This window comes from Peromyscus californicus, unplaced genomic scaffold (genome assembly GCF_007827085.1).
Source record: "Peromyscus californicus insignis strain IS unplaced genomic scaffold, ASM782708v3 Scaffold_16__1_contigs__length_79575227, whole genome shotgun sequence".
Classification (NCBI taxonomy): Eukaryota; Metazoa; Chordata; class Mammalia; order Rodentia; family Cricetidae; genus Peromyscus; species Peromyscus californicus.
In genome coordinates this window covers 44,816,358-44,837,251 of record NW_026294458.1, presented here as the reverse complement: position 1 = coordinate 44,837,251, position 20,894 = coordinate 44,816,358, and the positions used below count along the sequence as shown (strand labels likewise).

Here is a 20,894-nt window from a genome sequence, read left to right as displayed (position 1 = left end):
CTGTGAATAGGCTCTCAGCTCAGGCTCTCCCTTTCACTGAGTCAAGGACCCTCTGCTTTCACACATTTTTAGTGTGGGTGTTCCCTCCTCCTTTAACCCAACCTAGAATCTTCCTCACAGATGTGCCCTCAGGTCCGTCCTCTCGATCATTGTCAATTCTGTTAAGCTGGCAACCCAACACACAGAGAACACCATTTTTCTTTCTCTGCTGTGTGAGATGGGAGAAGATACCCATCTATGAACAGGGAGGTAGGCTATCATTAATCATTAGATCTCCTGGTGCCTCCAGTTTGAACTTTCCTAAGCCTCATAGCTGGAAGAAATAATTAGTTATTTTTTAAATTACTAATTTAAATTCTTTGAGTTGTTCAAAGTGACTCAGATACTCAATATATCATAAGCATCCAGGCTCCGGGGCAGAGGTCTCTGAGGTGGAGTTCTGCTTTTTGTTTCTGGTTATATGACATATGGCAGTAAATAACTTTAGGAACAGATTTCATATTTGTCTCTGAGATTATGTGACTGCATAGGCTTTCTCCTGCCCTGAACTCTTGCTCTACAATACAAATTTATACCCTCTAGTGTATCCTTCCACATCTCTGTAGATAGTTTCTATCATCAATCAATTAGCAGGGCATAATGCTTGGTGAACAGTTCTGGCCCTTTAGAATTCTTTACAATAGACTCAGAATCACCCTTCATTGCTCACTGCCCACATGGTACCTCCTGTCAGTTCCTGACCAAGACCTTCTTGCTGTTGTCCAGCCTGCCATAGTCAGGCTCAAGTAACCTGTCATGATGTTGGTGTATCAGGGTTACTATGGAGTGACTGTGACTATTTACTTGCTTTGGACACTTTCTAAGGATGAATAAATATATATTCCATAAACATATATAGCTATGTGCATGGCTATATTTTAATATATGGGAATGCTAACTAAATTTTATATATATATATATGTATATATGTATATATTTATTTATTTGAAGGTCATAGCATTTTCAGAGGAAATTATGTGACATACATAAACTGATTTTAATCGTATGGGGACTTGGCTCCTCTTTTTATATTTACAGGATTCCTAATACCTCACCAAAAAATGCTTAGTGACTGAACTTTTCCTAATTAACAGTAACTTATGCTCAGAAACCAGGAGAGCAGGCAGTGGTTTTGAGAAACATCATATAAACCAGCATGAAAAGATGTACTGCTAATTGGTAGAGATTTAGTCAATAGCATCTCCAAAAAAAAAAATTGTTTTTATTTGAGGCTTAAAGTCTTTAGTAAGTCCTTGTGGCTGGTGAGTCCCAGGTGCTACACCAGGCTCTTGGAGAACACCCATGAGGATGAGGGAGTTAGGCTGCCTCTGTGATCACACCTGCTCCAGCTTTGCATGTTACTTGCTCTGAGTACTTATTTTTGTCCTCAAGTTCCTTTGATTATTAGGAATCATCATGCTTGAAAAGCCAGCCCCGCTACTCCTCCACAGAGTGAGGGAGGGAAATGGCACATTTTGCAAATTTCAGTGCTTTTGAAAGGAATAATGAAAAGGAGGTGGTGCCGCTTTAGAAGGCGGGCTGCAGATGGAACAAAAGGTTAACTCCAGTTTCTGCTGAAAATAGAAAGTAAAAATAGTAATGATGATCTATACAAGAGCAGAAAACACAGCAAAGTGAAGTTATTCATTTAGAATCAGCAACTTCTTTTAAAATAGCCTTCGGGTATTCAAAAGATTTTATTTTACAAATTGGCAATCAGTAGGCACGTCCCACAACTGGTTCATTGTGTCTTTTTTTTTTTTTTTTTTTTTTTTTTTTTTGCCAATTGTTAGCATCTGTCTTCCTTTGGATCAACTGAGGAACTTCGATGTTCTGGGGTAGTTTCTCTGAGGAAAAAAAATGTTCCAAACATTTCTCCAGTGTTTTCTTTAAAAGAACCCAAAGCTTTGCTCTGCACTCAGTGACTTTCTGTGTGATCTTTGTGGCTGATTCCCACTTTCTCCATCACTATAAGTGAGAGTCTTCTTGCTTTTAGATATCAGCTTTTTGTCTGCTGGGGACCTCACTTGATAATAAAAGGTAATGTGTGTGTGTGTATATATATATATGTGTGTGTGTGTGTGTGTGTGTGTGTGTGTGTGTGTGTGTGTGTGTGTGTTACCCTTCATTATATATATAATATATAATCTTCCCAAAGGTTGTAAAACTGCAGATAAGAAGTTGCTTTCCTTGGAGACTTCTGAAAAATGCAGGAGGGTGTATGAATGGGAATACAAGTGAAATTCAGGAATCCATTTTGAGCATTTCATAGGTATGGCTTTGAATAGCAGCTGAGCAATCTAAGAAGACTGCCTTTAGTTACTTCATGTCAAGCCTTAACTCTAGCCTGTGCTCACTGATGAATAGCTTCAGATCCTCTTGAATTAGAAAGAAGAAAAACAGCAGCAAGGGCAAGAACAACAAGAAAGCCCAGCTCTCTGTTTAAGGAGAATGACAAGGAGCTAGGAATGACATACATGATATATTAAATCTGGTAGTTCACACTTGATAAAGTTTCTTCTGTTATGACCAGAATGTTTATTTAAAACCATGTTGACAAGCGGTGTCTCAAGTCTTCCAGGCACCAGTCTGTTGATGGGAACTTGGATATCTAGCGCTCACAATTATGATGGCATAGCAAATATAAAAAAACAAAAAACATTGCCTAAAGCATCCTCTTTCATTAATAAAATCCCCCAAGTGAAGATTTTCTGTTCGTGGACTCTTTGAACAAATAATACCATAAGTCTGCATGAGACACGACTATGAATCAAGTGCTTTATATGTGTAACAGGCACTTTTGAGCAGGACACTCATAATCACATTCTGAAGTACAGATATTGAAATCCCTGGTGTGGATGAACTTGTTTACAAAGACATTGAGTTTTGAATAATGTTGTTGTGGCAGACAGTGCTTGTTTTCCTTTAGTCTATTCCCTGGATTTTTGTTTGTAGGTTACAGTCACTTCCCACTTTGCTTTGAGACTACGACTGAGTTTTGGCTAGTAAAGTATAAGCATCCCTGTCATTTACAGTTTCCAAACATGTTCTCGAAGACCATAGACATGACGTTGTTTGCTCTCCTCTTTTTCTGTTTGCTGAAAAGGAGGTCTGAAGGCAGAAGAGGTAGGAGACAGTGTGCTCGTTGAAGATGAGGGGGTGGAAGACTAAGATTGGGGAACTAAACTGGGAGGGGCATACCTTTGGGCTGCCAGATGACTTAGTGGGTAAAGATGCTTACCTCCAGAGGATTCAGGCCTGATGATCAAAATTTAGTCCCTAGAACTCACCTGACAGTGGAGGGACAGAATCAACATCATATAGTCATCTTTTCATCTATGATCCCATGACATATGTGTCCCTTATAATAAAATATATACAATTAAATTTAAAAACAGAAACAGAGTACATACTTGGTTAGCCAGGTTATTTAGATGCTAAGTGAAAACCTTGTTAGCCCTCTTGGGTTTTTCTCAAGTTATAGGATTTTATGGGAATTTAATTTCATGTTGTAAATGTAATCCAGATATTTGTTATATATATTGTTATAGTAAAGAACTGCCTGATATTAGCACATCTGCTCTGTGTGAATAGATGTGATCTTTATACTTTGTCTTGGACGTAGCCTGTTAACAAAGGTTTCTTCAAGAAGTCAACCATTTACTGTTCTACGTAGGGTGGGTCGTAATTTTGATGTGGACTCATGCTTTAAATGCCTTAAGTACCAAGTATTTTACAAAACATTGCAAGAATTAATTTTTATGCAAGTACAATGTTTCACATTATAGCACTTTAGAGAGATATGAATGAAGATATTAAAATCTTCTTTAAAAGTGGGTGAAACTGGTAAGAAAAATTGGAGTTGGGATGAGAAATGGAACGGTTAGCTAGTGTTCCTTTCCTATCATCAGTCTGTCTCATTCACTTCCTTCCACTGGGTTCTTATAGTAAAGCTCCCATTTCTTTCAAACAGCTGGTAGTCTTATCTCCTAATGATATACAACACATTACAAAATGCGACTAGTCTAAAAATTCTATTCTGTAAAGATAAGCATATGGTTTGGAAGATGAAAATGCTGACTACGTGATTACATTTCTGTCTGCTTGGATTGTACAGGATCATTAAGCTATTCATCATTCTTTCTGTGGACTTAATTTGGGGACTGGGTACAGGGAGACTATGGAAGCAGAGAACTTTTATTTGGCAGACAATGGGTTTGACCCATGCCGATCTACATGTTTCTCATCTGAATTGATCATGGAAATCTTTAGTGACATTCCAGGTCTTTATGGGGCATAACTATCTCTGAACCTTAAAACAAATAAACAAGAAATTCTTAAGATTTTGTAGTTCCTTTACTTTTCAAGTAGTATATTTTGTCCTTGCTATAAGCTTTGGAAAGGAATTAAAACTTGTCTTAAATCCCTTCTACAACCCTTATTAGCTGTATGATAATGAACTACTCCTCTATTTATTAAAAGAATCTAACGACAGCCTGTGTTGGGAGTGCAGTCCTGGCGATTCCATATAACAGTGCAGGTAAAATCTTTTGCATGGGAACTCACGCACTGTGAGTACTATTTGTTCAGCAAGTGATTAATATATGACAGGAAACACACATAGGTAAGAGGGATACTCGGTAGGGTTAATAACTTCATTGATAAAATAAAATAAAATAAAATAAAACCTCTAACTTTTCATTCAAGGAAGAAAAGTATTTGGAAGGAAAATGTTCAAGTGTAGGGAGTCTTGAGGACATTAGTTCTATCTCACAGCAGCACAAATTTAATTCACAGCAGTTTCACACACATAGCAAGTATGAGAACACGGTTTTGATCTAAGTGAGCCAACTGGATTTTCAAAATGAATTCATGAATTTGTGTTCCTAAGTGACTGAAACTCACAGAGCCCTTTTGAGTTCATCGACTTTTTCTCTCTTTGGTGGAGGCTTGAATGAGTAAACAGTACGGCTAAAAGTAGCCATATTGTTTTCTTCTCTCAGAATTCAAGGGTTTGTTTTTCAAAAACAAAACTGAAGCAAACATGTAACCCATGACTAGGGTAAACTGTGCAGTTTAAGTTGGTATACTGTAAGTTAGGAAGTTCAAAGTTTGTCTTTAACATTAGGGAGTTTTCCGAAAGTCCATGAATGGACTTAGTAAATTCAGTCTCTGTTTCCATTTTCCACTAAGAATAATGGTGATTCTGCTAGTGTTTATTGAAAGACTATAGAATTAGTTTCATTAAAAAGAATTTGTTGGGCCAGGCAGTAGTGACGCATATCCTTAATGCCAGCACTCAGGAGGCAGAAGCATGTAGATCTCTGAGTTGAGGCCAGCCTGGTCTACAGAGCAAGTTCCAGGACAGCCAGGTTTATGCAGAGAAACCCTGTTTTAAAAAAAAGAAAAAAAAAGGAAACAAACAACAACAACAACAACAAAAAAAAAAAACAACAAAAGAAAACACCCAGAACAGGAAGAATTTGTTTTAACTCTATTAGAGAGTTCAGAAAAACTCACTGAACGTGAGTTCGTACCTTTAGGAACTTATACAGTATAAAAAGAAATGATAAAAAATTAACAGTGTTAGCCGGGCAGTGGTGGTGTACGCCTTTAATCCCAGCACTCGGGAGGCAGAGCCAGGCAGATCTCTGTGAGTTCGAGGCCAGCCTGGGCTACCAAGTGAGTTCCAGGAGAGGCGCAAAGCTACACAGAGAAACCCTGTCTTCAAAAACCAAAAACCAAAAAAAAAAAAAAATTAACAGTGTTGGTGCTGAAAAAACAGTAAAAATAGTAGCACAAGCAATAAACTCAGAATCTCGATCTACTTTTTTTTCTTAATACTTCTTATGAGAAAAGACTTCATTTATAATTTCGCTTATTTTGCGGTCCTAGAGTGAAATTATAAAGCAAATTCATATTTTCTGGAGTGAAATTATTGAGTAAATTCATATTTTCAGATTAAATAAAAGAAAATTAATTATTCAGATGACGAGATATTTGGGCTGATTACCTGTTAGCATTTAGTTTCTCCATATGAACAGTCCAATCGAACAGTCCTCATCACGCTTGGCTGTCTGTTAATGCAGTAGAAAGCAGTTACCTGATGGGAGCTGAACTCTGGGTTGTGGGAACCCTTTGCTCATCTGATTTGCTTGATACTCAAATCAAACAAAGAGATAGTTGCTGAGTTGTTCATTTTTATGTTTCTTAACATTGTTCTGAATCAGAGGTAAACGTTACCATGACTTTCTCTCCTTTATTCTCTAGAAAAAGAGAAAAACACGAGAGATATAATAAACAGATTGTACCTCCTACTTGAGAGAGAGACTTTTTGGTAACTTTATCAGCTCATATTGTATTTTGAACTAAAAACAAAGCAGTGAATTTATTTTACTTATGGTAAAAATGCACTTGCATGTTATGCTCTCCAATATTTTTCCTCTATAAACTCAATTTCCTAATACTAACTTGTAACTGGCCAAAGAACACACAAAGGGAAATTATCTCATACAAATACAAAAATAACATTGACAGTTTATATTTGAGGGCATCTACCTGATGATAGCTGAGCCATCATAGTCAAGTATTTCAAGATAAACTTTGGACATATGGGTTATTTTTTTCAAAGTTGTAACAAAACTTTTCAAAAACACCATTTTCTGTCTTTGCAGACGACTATATCTTAAGTTTCTCTTTCAGATTGACTTCAAGCTTGCATAAGTAATAATTAAGTAGCCCACAGTAGACTGCATTGTGTTTTTCTTTATTCTTTTTTAATCCACTGGATTTCTAATTCCACTAAGAAATGAGATCTAGACCAGTCTTGTTCACATACAAAATTATTCATGAAAGTTCAGAAAATGATAATTGTAATTTCAATGAAGTGGAACATAATTATGTGACTATTTTTACCTTTAATAAAATCAAAAGTAGAATGTAATTTTTAAAGATGTCTCTAGGATAAGCTTAGAGATTGTTTAATGACTGAAAAATAAGGCAAAAAAAAGAAAAAGAAAAGAAAATGGGGGTGAGAGTTTCCATCTTATTGACAATTTCTCATCAACTACTGAGAACCAAGTTCCACATATTTTAAATTGTCTTCTGACTTTAGAAAATTTCAGGACATTGACTAAAAGCAAATCAAAACCAAGAGTAAGAAGATACTAATGTGGGGTCCCAAACGTTCTTCTGATTGTTTATATCTGGTTATCTTGATGTAATTGTTTTTTAAGTTATTTTGCTTTATTTAGAAAAATCATTTCCTTTATATTTTGGGAACAAGATTTAATTGCACCATTTCCCATTCCCTTTCCTACCTCCAAACTCTCAAATACACTCCTCCTTGCTCTCTTTCAAATTCATGGCCTGTTTTTACATTAATTATTGTTTTATATATATATATATATATATATATATATATATATATATATATATATGTGTATTCTTAAACACATAAACACACCCTTCTCTGTCTGTATAATGTTGCTTGTATATATCTTTTTAGAGCTGGCCATTGGGTATTAGATAATCAGTTGGCATGCTGTTTCCTGGATAAGACTATATCTGCTGCTCTCAGCCTTTCTTAGTTACCTGTAGTTCCTTGCACAGGACTTGTGAGATTTATACCCCATCCACTTTGGCATGCCTATTGTTGCTGTCCTTGTCTAGCTCCTTTTGACACTTTATAGGTGTAGCTTCAGACATTGCTAGGAGACACAATCTCCCAGCAATGGTGCTCTGGCTCTTACAGTCTTTGCTTCTCTCTTCCAAGGTGTCCGTTGAGCCTTAGGTATAGAACTTGTTTTGTAAATCTATCAGTTGGAACTGGGCTCTATAATGCTGATTTTGGATGGGTTGTGGTTTACTGTAATGGTCTCTGTCTATTGCAAACAGAAGTTTCCTTATCTATTTTAGTCTTTCTTTCCCCAATAATCTGAAAACCCTTTATCTATATTTCTCTGTCTACCTGCTTTCTTTTCTCCCTCCCTCCTTCCTTCCCTCCCTCCCTATTTCCCTTCTTTCCTTTTTCTCTTGTTCCCCATTTCTCTTTCCTTCCGATTGCAAAAATCGATAATAAAATATCATAGTTCTGTTAATTTTCTTTCTGCATTGTATCTAAATTTTGTTACTCACGTATTTCACACAAAAAAATCTGGCTAACTACCATGATAATTAACAATAGTAGAAAGAGAAGTTTTTGTGTCATGAATCATGTTCTCTAGGGGGAAGTTCTTCAAATTATTTTTTAAAAGATTCTGCTGTTTCTTCTTTCATCATGTGAACTAAGAATAAAAGCTGACGAGGGAATGGACCCTTTATTTCTATCTTATATAAAAAATGTACAGTGGAATGCAGTTGTATTTCTCCATGGAATGCCATTAATAAGTAAAATATTAGCAGCAGAGGGTTAAAGATTATATAGTGAATAATCAATTTTAAGAATTCTGTTTAATTCAATTTCCTGTTTTAATATATTTAGTAAAGCATAGGTTAAGCTGGTACAAACAAACAAACAAACAAATATAAAGAAATTCCAAATGTGGGTAGTAAAATAAAAAAAAACAAATAAAAACCTGCTCATATCAACAATGATAGTGAACAACAGTCAGAAGTGAGTGATAAGTCTTCTTGTCTTGAAATGTTACTTCCATCTTGATTCTACCCACGGTCATTTACCCATCCATAAGATGAATGGGCCGAAGTAACAATGCATATTCTCTATGAATTCTAGAGCTGGTTGTACTATCTCTTGCCTTTTCCCATTTGCCTCCACTTTGCCAACTTTGTCATCGGGCATGAAGTAGCTCTGTTAAATCAAGGGAAAAATGGGAGTTTTATTTCATTTCAAAAAATTTCTTTGAAGACAAATTATAAATTATTTTCTATACATGAAGTGTATATAGTTTTCAACTATGACTTATTTCAGCTGTATTCTAGGTTAGCTAGTGACATTAAAAAATGAATTTGATATTCTATCAAATAGATATTTTATAGAGTATGTAGTGTATGATTTTTATATGTCTCTGGATGTGGTAAACAGTCTATTTATTTTGTTTTAATTTGGTCCACACTTATGAAAAAAAATCTGACACTTACTTTCAGGGCCTTATTAAAATTGGACTTTGTAGCTACATTGATTTTCTTGCTAAGCACCAAACTCTCTCTCTCCCATTGGCCTTTACTGTCAATGATCCTCCTTCTAGAACCTTCTTCTTTTTACACTTTTGCAGGGTCTGCCACCATATCCCCCACATCTCTATTCAAATGTTACCTTCCTAATAAATTCCAATCCCCCCAGACAAATTTTACTGGAAGAAATGATTGATATGTAGAGAATGCTTATACATTTTTAAAAAGATGAATGTGTTTGATATAGGTAAAAACATCTTAAAACATCAAAATTGTCAACAAATAGTCTAAATTTCAAGTCTTAGATATTACTCTCCTTATTTTGTTTGTTTTTTTGTGAATTTTATTTGTTTGCATTTCAAAACAGAATCCGTTGTATCTATGGATGAAATCCTAATCCTTATGCTTTTGTTTTCTGAGAGCTGATATCACAGATTGTACGATCAAACTCAGTTTTATGTGATCATGGGCCTTGTGTAGGCAAAGTTTCTACCAACTGAACTACATTCCATGTTTCAGACATTTTTATTAGTATATAGTGATTTTTGTCTGTTCTGACAGTATAGCTGCTATTTACAGTTTTCTTAGGTGTTCTTAAGGTTCATAGCAAAGCTTTACATTTTATGATGTCATCTAGGCTTATTTTCAACATGCTAAAAAATAGTTCAAATGATAGTTTCATTCATGCATATCATTCTCAATTTAAACATGCCTTATAGGAGCTAATTATTGTGAAAGTATTGCCTTTGTCTTAAATCACCCATGCAGTATTATGCAGTATGTGTTACGTGAATACCAATTAACACTAAGCTAGCAGTTCTGCACCTTGACTAGTTTCTACTACCACACAAGGTGATCTTGAAAATCCCCATGGAGGGAACTGCAAACTAGTTTTAGGTGTAAAGCATTGATTTAGTTACACAGTCAACACAGTTCTGAACATTGTCTAAACAAGGTGTTCTTGAACATTTTTTCCTCTGTGTGTAATTGTTAAGAACACTTCAAGTTGATAATTAGGGGATAGCAAATGGTATTGTCATGGGAGTCAATCATCAGGTAGTAAAAACTTCACTTCAATTTTATTATACAGCTTAAGTACTTAGTAATATCATCTATTGAAAATGACCTCACCAAAGGTAAAAATTTTAAGAATTTTTTTATTATGTCTTGATAAAATCCACAAAAGCTTGTGTAGATGAGAAAAAAATCTATTGTATCACATCAACTAACATTTTGTACTTTTTCTTATTTCAGTAAATTAGTGCAGAAATTGTGTTGTCTAAAACTTTTGTTCCACAGGGGGGAACACATTGCTGCGCACAGTTGCAATGAGTCTTGCCTCTCATTCTACCATCACACACTTCAATGACAAGAGCTAACATATATAGTCTTTCAGTGGCATCCAAAAATAATGACAACAACAATAACCAGTATATTAGCAATTAGCTTTCTATAAGCACTTGTGTCTCATACCTGGTGTTCACTGATTTGAATGTATGATTTAGTTTTCACACCAGTACTTGGATATGTTATTATCATAATTATGTGAAAAATGAAAAAAATGTGTCAGAGAGTGTGGACTAAGCTCAACTGTTTTATTCTAGAATTCTGAATCTTCATAATAGCATTGTATTGGTGCAATGAAAGCAGAGTTGGCAATGTTTCCTCAGCATTAGTGCTCTGTCTTGTTAGGAGAATTTTCTTGATTGCATAGCTCACACGTCCAGAGATTGCTACCTGGATCTTATGTGGTGGATACTTGCTCAAAGAACTGAGTGTAATGATGGATTCGTTGTTGCTTTCTTTTCAAATCATTAAAAGCACACTTAGTTTTACGTATATGAAGACTCGTATGCCTTTTTGTCATCATTTTCCATTTGATAGTTCAGGGATGATGCAATAGTGCTTTGCTTATGAATTGAGGTGCACTCTAGCACTGGAGTATTTAACTAACATGTATGGGGCTCTGGGTTTCCTTTGAGTGCTGGACAAGAAAAGTGAAAAGGAATTAATCTAGAATGCCCTTTAAATCATCTCTTATACAGCTCATACCTTATAACCTCTGATGAAACCCTGTTGGCCTTCTATTATGCTGGGAATGCTTACATACCCCTTGATCTGGACATTGTTATCGTAAAACCTTTTGAGCAAATTGTGCAACCACTTTACCTACAGTTCTCTTCTGTGTAAAATGGATGTACTTTGATGTTCTCCAATGCTCTGATGCTTATTAAATAACCAAGTGAAAAATGTGTGTGGAGATTATATGGCTCACAGTAGTTTGGAGGGGACACATGAATGGGAATAGCATGGTGCCAAAGCGCAATAGAATACTATGAAAGACAGGCTGGGAAAACCCCAGGATTCTTCTCTTAAATTCATAGCTTTAAAATTGATACATGATTACCGTTTAAATTTATATGTAAATGATATATGTAAACTCATTTATATAAACTTATGTATAAATTGGTATATATGACATATATATATCATATATCATATATATGGTTTTCTAGTCTCAATTCCATTGCTGTGATAAAATGTTATGACAGAAAACAACAGGAGAGAGACAGGCAGTGGAGTGAGGGACTGAGAGGTGTGGAGAGAGGAGAAACTGTGGTTGGGATGTAATATACGAGAGAAGAATTTAAAACCTGAGGAGACTAAGGTTTCTTTTAGCATATAAATTTAAGTTTCTTGTCCATTATTTCAGAGAAATCAATAGAAGAACTTCATACAATATGTCACATCACGTCCACAGGAAAAAGCTGGGAGAAACGAATGCATCATGCTTCATACTCCGCTTCCTTTACCCTTATATAGCCCAGGGCCCCAAAGTAGGGAATGGTACCGCCTGCTGTAAGGCTGGGTCTTCCCACGTCATTAAGGCAATCAAAACTGTCTCTCACACAAGTAACAGTATGCAGACTGAACACGTGTACATGCGGATTTATGAATACGTAACATTAACGAAAAAGATGCCAAGAATTTGAAACAGAGATCGGAGGGACATTTGGGAGGGTGTGGAGTGAGGGAAGGCAGGGGGAAGTTCTGTACTTATAATCTCAAAAAATAAAAGAAATAACTAAAAGTTATAAAAACAAAAACAAACAAACAAAATCCCAATCCCTATAGATACACCCTTAATTCAACCTAATCTAAATTCTCCATTGAGAAAGCACTTACTTCCCAGATGACTCTAGCTTGTGTCCAGCTGATAATTAATCTAACCATCGTACATGTTAAAGTGTACTGGGATAGCTAGTGCATCTGTCACCCCAAACATTCGTAATTACTTTTCTTCGAGAGCAGTGACACCTATCTTGGTGACTTTGAAATATCCATTGTTGACTATTGTCACTCTGCCACACTGTTAAATGTCAGACATTGTTCTTCTTACCGAAACTTCTCACCCTTTGACTAATCTCTCTGCCTCCACCTCCTCCCCAGTCCTCCCTGTTGTCACTGGTAACGGTCCCCTCTACTTCCCACAAGCTAACATGCTTAAGTTCTATAGATGAGCCGTCCCTCACCATTTCACTCCTGTGTGATGTCCAGGGTCCACCTGGGGCTGGAGGAGTAGTTCCTACCTGACATACAAAGAGAAGATGCCTGCACTTCACAGTAGCCAGTCTCACTTATTCCCCGTGAGCCCTGGTCAAACATTCTGTTCACATATCAGGAAAGCAGGAAATCAGAAGGCAGCTTTGTGAGGCATCCTCCATCGGAACCTGTTTCCTTGAAAGGATGCTGCTGTGTCTGGCTTATCCGTTTGGGGCATTGTCGTCCTGTGAGGCGGCTTTGCTCAGTCACTTGCGCTCTCAGCCTTTTAAAGTGGATCATCTGGGTCAATGCCAGGTCATGTCTGTAGTTTTTGTTGTTAAAAGGCGAAAGTAAACATGCTGAGAGCTAGGAAAGAGCAGTTTAAATTAGGTTTTGAACTATGCAGTGACTTGAAGGAACTTAGAATATTATGACAATTAGGCAGAGAGAGAGGGAGTGAGAGTCCCTAATGGAAAACTCATCGATTTGACTCTGTTAACCTTCCAACTTCCAAATAGAGAGATAATTTAAAAATATACATTTTTTTCATTTTTAGATGGTAATGAAGTGCTATGACCCCAATATGTACAGTGGCTCTGTGTGTATCTTCGGACAGAAGTGGGTGAGGTAAGGGGAAGAAGGAAGGGAGGGGAGGAAGGAGTAAAGAAGGTGGAGAGCAAGAGAGGAAGAGGCTGTGGGGGGAGGAGGGGAAGAGGAGGTAGACCTGGCTGTATTAAAACAGTCCACACTGATTCAGTTGATTACAGACACGGTTTCCCATTTCTTAAAAGACTGGTTCTTCTTGACTATAATCAAATTCATGCCACAGAGTTATTTTAAACAAATGCCATTATAAAGATAGCCATCTAGCTGCCAGTCTGCTCAAAGCAAAGGCAGAGATGGAGTGCTGCCAGCTACTCTTTTCAAGATATTACTAGAAGGTGCACTGGGCTGGGTGATCTGCACACGCACGTACACACGCACATGCACACACGCACGCACACACACAGAGTAAGAGAGAGAATCCTGTATGTGTCTGAGCAGAGATGCTGCTCTTTCCACAGAGCTCTGAGAACTGCACTGTTTGCATTCACCAAAGCAGCTTGGTTTTTCGAATGACAGATGACACACCACACAACACTGTTTTCTTTGTTCATGTGCTCTTGTCTCTGGCCATGGGAGGCATGATCCATTCAGGATGCAATTCTGGGTTTCTGGAGCAAATCGCTGTATAGGGGGAGAGGCATAGCTCCTATACCTTACTAGCCCAGCCAAGACAGTCAGTCAGGAAAATGAAAATTCCCACAGAAGCCCTTAAGCACACTTCTCTTTCCCTGATAAAATATTCAGTTCTGACAGTTGGGAAAATAACAATGGTCTTGGAATGACCAAATAGAGTAAGATATGGCTATTACAGCATAGACCGTTACAGCCGTAGATAGTCAGATGGCTGGAGAGTTTAAAGTACCAGCAAACAAGAGAAGATCTCTGATTGAACGTATTTCAAACCATTCTCAGGGAGAGGGCAGCCGTAAGTGCCAAGTGTCAGTCTCCCTAACAGACAGCAGAACCACTGTGGGCACACACCTTCAGCACTTCAGTGGGATTTACCAAGTCTCGGTTAATAGCAAAACATAACAGGTTTGTGCTGTTTTTATACTTTATACCTCATGCTATCCTACACCTGTCTCCTAAACTGCTTCCCTTGTAAAACATCTGCTAGCTGCCATAGGTCTCACATTACTGAAAACAAAGAGAAACGCCACCTTCCCAAGTTTTTTTCTTTTCCCCTTGATTTTCTGATTTTCCTCTCATTACTTTGGGCCACTGTTCTTACCGCTGCCTCCTCAGCACCTTCATCCAAGCAGCTGAATGAGGCTGGAGAAAAACGGCTTTGGCTTGCCTTCAAATTCCTTCATGACTCTCATCTCTGTGGACTCTTTATGCTACAGCAGACCACACTACACACTTCTGACTAGCTCACTCCTTGCCCTTCTAGGTAGTTGTGGAACACATTTTTCTTTTCTTTTGTTCGATAAATAAACCTGAAAATGCCTTTTCACCATTTGTACTTTTACTGATGGTCACATTTGCTTTTTTATTTAGAAAGTAGACAGATAAAAGCTTCAGAAATCTCTCACTACTACATACATTGGCTTGTATTTTTTTTTTCACACTGACGCCAACTCCCACTGCTTTACTCCTGTAGCATGACAGTCCTTCCTCTTGATCTTTGAATGCTCAGTCAAGCACATTGCATTGCCAGTACCCTGCTCTTCTTCATTATATTTTCCTCCCTGGCTGCATGATTTCCTTAACATACAGATTTTCTGAAATTCCCCAAAGCCAGTGAAGCAGTCACAAACAGCCACTGCTCCACTGTTAGGAGTCCCACAAGAGGACCAAGCTACCCAACTGCCAGTTATATGCAGAAGACCTAGGTCAGTCCCATGCAGGAACACTTGTCAGTTCAGTCTCTGTGAGCTCCTATGAGCCCTGCTTAGTTAATTCTGTGGCTTTTCTTGTAATGTCCTTGACCCCTCTGGCTCCTACATACCTTCCTTCCTCTCTTCAGCAGGTTTTTTTTGGAGCTCGGCCTGATGTTTGGCTGTGAGTCTCTGCATCTGTTTCCACCAGCTGCTGGATGAGGCCTCTCTGATGACTAGATTTGTGGATAGATATTTGCTGTGAGATATCTTTGTGTATGCTGTGAATATGTGTGGCTCCCATGGGATAATACATAAAGCTGTTTTGGCCTATGGCGAGAAGGCTCATAGACAGGAAATTCAAGCAGAGTCAAGAGAGCCCCCAGCTGCCGCCAAAGGAGCAACAAGATGCCATAAGACTGGTGGCAACATACAGATTAATAGGAATGGGTTAATTTAAGATGAAAGAATTAGCTAGCCAGAAGCTGAAGCCATAGGCCATACAGTTTGTAATTAATGCAAGCCTTGGGGTGATTATTTTATAAGTGTCTGCGTGACTGCAGGGCCGGGCGGGACTGAGAAACATTCCGGCTATAGACATTATTTACATTTGACTTTGTCATGAAATTTCTTGTTTTCTCCTTCTATAGTGATTGAAAGCTTTGAGGAGTACATTAGTCTGGGATGACACCTGTGGTCTCTTAGTATCTGCAAGAGTCTACAGACTTTTTTTTTTTTTTGTGTGTGTGTGTGTGTGTGTGTGTGTGTGTGTGTGTGTGTGTGTGATGTGCTTGACCTTTGGCTTTTGCAGTTCTACCTCCCACTCTTCAGAAGGATTCCATGATATCAGCCTAATGTTTGAGTGTGGGTCTCTGCATCTCTTTCCACCAGTTGCTGTATAAAGCCTCTTTGATAGCTACTGGGCTAGGCACCAATCTATGAGTATAGCAGAATATTGTTAGGCATCATTACATTGATTTTTTTTTCCCCAGTTGTGTTTGGTTCTATCTTAGGTCTGTGGGCATCAAGCCTCTGGGTTCTGGCATTCCAGGCAGTTCCAGGGGTGGGCTTACTCTTGTGGCAGGAGTTTCAGGCTGGACCAGCCATTGGCTGGCCACTCCCACAATCTCTGTGTCATCCTTGTCTGAGCACATCCCATATGCAAGACAGGCTATAGGTCGAAGGTTATGTGGCCTGGTTTTTGACCCAGTCCCTCCACTGGCAGTCTTGCCTGGTCACAGGAGGGAACCAGTTCAGACTATATATCCCCCTTTGCTAAGCTTCTTACTGGGGTCATTCCTGTAGATGCTTGGAAGTTTCCCATGCACTAAGTTTCTACCTGACTTTGAAATGACCCCCTTTCTAGTCAGCTCTTTCAATACTCTCTCCACACACACCCTACCTGAAATCTCATGTTCCCCCTTCCCACCCACCCCCAGTCCACCCACGAAATCTCTTCTGTTTCCTGTCCCAGGGAGATCCAAGTGTCCCCCTTGAGCCCTCCTTGTTACCTAGCCTCTCCCTATTCTTTAGCACATTTCATGCACACTTTCAAATGCTCAGGATCTAATCTAAGCCATGCTTCCCTGTGTTTGATAGAGGGTTCAGTCTTCTCTCCTCCTGTCAGCAAAGCTACCAGAAGCCATTGAGAGATTGCTCAAAAAGCTGCTGCCTCTCTGATGAATGTTTGTGTGATTAATTCTGCCAGCTCTTCTTTCCAATCTGGGTCTGATGTATTCCAACAAATTCCCAGCCTCCCTTTCCTCTAGCCTTTTCCTCCAAAAGCTTATTTCAGTTAACAACTCATTGTTTATGGTTGTTGAGCTAATGCCTATGAGAGGGCTTTAGTTTTATCTTATAACAGCCATACAGTATACCAGAAATTTCATTAATACCTGTCCTTAAAATTTTACTCGGAATCTCTTCATTTCTTTCCACTTGACTATCACATAGGCTAAACTGATTCATCTATCATCATCCCTTGTGTGAATTATTGCTATGCTTTCTAATTGGTCTTTTTTTCTTTTACTTAGAGTCTGTCTAATTCAAGCTATATTTGCAATGGGATCCCTTGGAATATAACTTACATAATATTGTGCAAGGGAGCTATAAATAGTCACATACAAGTCTCCTTAGAATCATGCCTGGATCACATGGTAGGTGTAGGCTTAATAATTTAAGAAACGTTGCTTTCCAAAGGCTAAGCACCATTTTCTATTTGCAATAGTAGTGTATACAGAGTCAAGTCCCTCTACATCGTAACTATAAAGACAGAAATCAAGTCAGTGAATACCTGACAATACTGAATGGAGCAGAAAAAGTAATAGTGATGAACAAATGGATTCAGATGCTCACTAAGAAAGGTTTTGTGGATTATGGCTATGTTCATTATCTTGACTGTAATAATGATTTCCTAAGCATGTATACGTATGTATGTATTTGTGAACATATATTTAAAATGTTTTAAGTTTTACAACATATATGTACTTCACTGAGTACAAATTATACTCCTAAAATAGTTATGGGAGCCATGATATTCTATTTAGCTATCATGCACGTTAAATGAGGTATTGCATGCAAAGTACTAGACAGGAGACTAATTTATGTTAAAGTGTGCAATAAATGGTGACTATTATAACTTTATTATCAACAGTAAAATAATCCTGCACTTTGCTGCCTAGAGATATGTGATACTAATTCAGACGTGGAGACAGGAATAACCTCTTTCTAAAGGTACTTGTGCTTTTATGGTAGATGCTTAAGAGATTTTAGTTGTGATGAATTCTAAAATAGTTTCCCCAATATTAATAAACATAGGTAACATATCATTACACCCAAACAAAAAGACAAAAAATTAGGGCCCATTTTATAAAATATCATGAAAGCAAAATTAATTCCTTATTTCAATATTTTTGATCTGTCCCATAAAATAGAATCCTGTGAAATTACCCTGGACATAAAGCTCAGGCCACTGAACAGCAGGAGCCATGGGAGTGATCTTCCTAGAATGGGGCATTGCCTGGACTCTGGGTTGCATCTTGCAGTCATGGCAGAGAGAAAGCAAACTCTCCACAGAAATATGCTCCTCATTGTTCATTACTGATTCCCCTTCTGATTATCCCATTGTTATATTTCTTCGTTATCAATACCCCAGTTCAGGAAATTTTGATTATATTGTGTTACAATTGGATTTCCACTTTAAGGATATCTATTTTTGTCTACCAAAATATCTAATTTTGCCACATTGATCTCTTTATGGGAAGTTAGTTCATTTAAGAAGAAGAAAAAATGAAAAGGAAAAACCAATTGCAACAAAAGTCTGGGTGTGACTTCTGATCTCCTTTTTCAGTAACCAAATCAGATAATACCACTTTTAATTAAAACAAATGTGCTAAAAATAACAAGGTTGCCATGGTGCCATGGAGAAAAAATTCAATTACACTTTATCTGACAGAACTGGAACATCATTAAGAATATTGACTAACAAAGAGAAAAAAACATTACCTTTTTTAATGTTCACTATTAAGTTCACGTTAATTTATTATATATACATATATATTTTAATTTATTTTTTTAGTGAGAAAACTTTTTCATTCATTTTACACACCAATCAAAGATACCGCTCTTCCCTCCTCCCGCCCCCCCAGCCTCCCCCTCCCAACCTACCCTTCCATTCCCCAATAAGAAGCCAAGGCCTCCCATGGGGAGGCACATCCAGTAGAGGCAAGTCCAAACCCCTCCCCCTGCCTCAAGACTGCATGAGGTGTCTCATCATAGGTATTGGACTCCAAAATCCTGTTCACGCACCAGGGATGGATTCTGATCCTACCGCCAGGAGGCCCCCCAAAGCAGATCAAGCTACACAATTGTCTCACCATGCAGAGGACCTAGTCCATTCCCATGCTGGGGTCTCTCTTGGTGGCTTGGGCCTCAAATTAGACCTATCATTGTTGGCCATGCCCACAAGCTCTGAGCTACCATTGCCCCAGCACATCATGCAGGCAGGACAGGTGTGGTCAAATGTTTCGTAGCTCTGTTGGTGTCCTACTCCCACGACTGGGAGACTCGCATGGTTACAGAAGATGGCTGGCTTCAGGCGCTGTATCCTCCATTACAGTCCTCACCTGAGTTACTCTCACAGGTCCCAGGACATTTCCACCACACTAGATTTCAACACCACCCCCATAAGTTTTGTGTCTAATTTTATTTCATCTTGTTGTCCTTGTTCAGTTGCTATCACTGGGAAGCTTGTTCTTTTCTGAAGGGAAATGGAGGAGCAGTGGATCTGAGCGAGAGGCGAGGTGGGAGGGTGGGGAGAGTGGAGGGAGAAGAGGTTGTGATCAGGCCGTATTGTATGAGAGAAGAATAAACAAAAAGAAATAAATCATGAAACAGTGAATACAGAGCACACAGACCTTCACTTGATTAAAATGGCCACTGATTCTATGAGGAACTATTCTTGTGCTGGTCTTTTCATGGGGTTTCTTTTCTGCAGCAAAACATTTTGTTAAGAAAATTTGGTGATAAATATTAATTACACATTCAATATTAAATATAAGGGCCATTTTCTGGAATATCTGACTAGTCTAGGGTTGGTTTATATAAACATTAAGTCTACTTTTTAGACTTTCCACATAGTTATATGATTATCTTATAGTCAGTAGTTATAGTTTTGACTCATACAGCCCAGGTTATATCTACAAAGAACCTGTAGGATATAAAAAGAGAAAAAACTAAAAAAAGAAAAAAGAAAAAAGAAAAAGAAATAAAAAATAAAATTAAAAAAAGCCCTGACCCAATATTATGAGTCAAGGAACCTTCATAGATGTCATTGAGTTTGTTTTCTGTTGACTAAGTGTTGCTGGGGCATGTGGCCTGCCCTTAAGAGCAGTTTGTTTCCACAGTTGAACTCCCTTGGAAAAAATGAATTTTCATTTACAAGTGGGGATAGCTTCTGTGTTAGGGATGGTGGCTTGTGTCCATGTCTCCTCTCAGCTCTAGGAAGATTGCTGGTGCAGACCCATGCAGGCCTTATAGAGGCTTCCTATCTCTGCGAGTTCATCTGTGTGTCAGTCCTATTGTGTTTAGGAGGCCTTGTGTCTTGGTGTCTTTCATCCCCTGTGGCTCTTACGCTCTTTCTGTCTCTTCTACAGGGTTCTCTGAGCCTTGAGGAGAGGGATTTGGTGGAGATGTCCCATTTAGGGCTGAGTGTTCCAAGGTCTCTCGCTCTCTGCATATTGTCTGACTGTGGGTCTCTATTTGTACCTATCTGTTGCAGGAGGAAGCTTCTTTAATAGTAACTGGACAAGGTATTATCTATGAGTATAGAAGCAAGTCATTAGGAGTCATATTATTGCTATGGTTCCTTTAGTAGAACAGTAGTGTTTGGTTTTTAACATAGGATATATAGTCTCAGGTTCTTGGTCACCTAACATTGTCCGGTATTGGTTTCTTCTCGTGGAGTGGGCCTTAAGTCAAGTCAGATATTGGTTGGTTACTCCCATACCGTTTGTGTCATCATTGAGCTAGTATATCTTACAGGAAGGATGCTATTGTAGATTGAACAGTTTGTAGCTAGGTTGTTTTCACCTCCTCTGGTAACATGCAGAGCACCTTAGACCAAGAACATGCAGGGACCAAGAACAGTAGTCAGTAGGGGTGAAGGCTCTAGGTACCAGCTTGACTTCATGTTCAATGACTTGTGTAGGTGTCTTCAGCAGTGGGGTGTTTCTGTCAGTTTGTGGAGAACATATT

At 38.2% G+C, this 20,894-nt stretch overlaps 1 long non-coding RNA gene across 2 annotated transcripts in view; it reads left to right on the top strand.

The window, feature by feature from the left end:
* The first annotated feature begins 1,823 nt into the window (after positions 1–1,823).
* The window catches only part of LOC128112143 (uncharacterized), a 53,211-nt gene continuing 34,140 nt past the window's right edge, over positions 1,824–20,894 (top strand). The window contains exons 1-3 of one of the 2 annotated variants that reach the window (XR_008218858.1): positions 1,824–2,079; positions 13,271–13,341; positions 14,233–14,355. This is a non-coding gene — a long non-coding RNA (uncharacterized LOC128112143). The remainder of the gene's footprint in view (positions 2,080–13,270; positions 13,342–14,232; positions 14,356–20,894) is intronic. The other variant, XR_008218859.1, reaches the window with a different exon arrangement.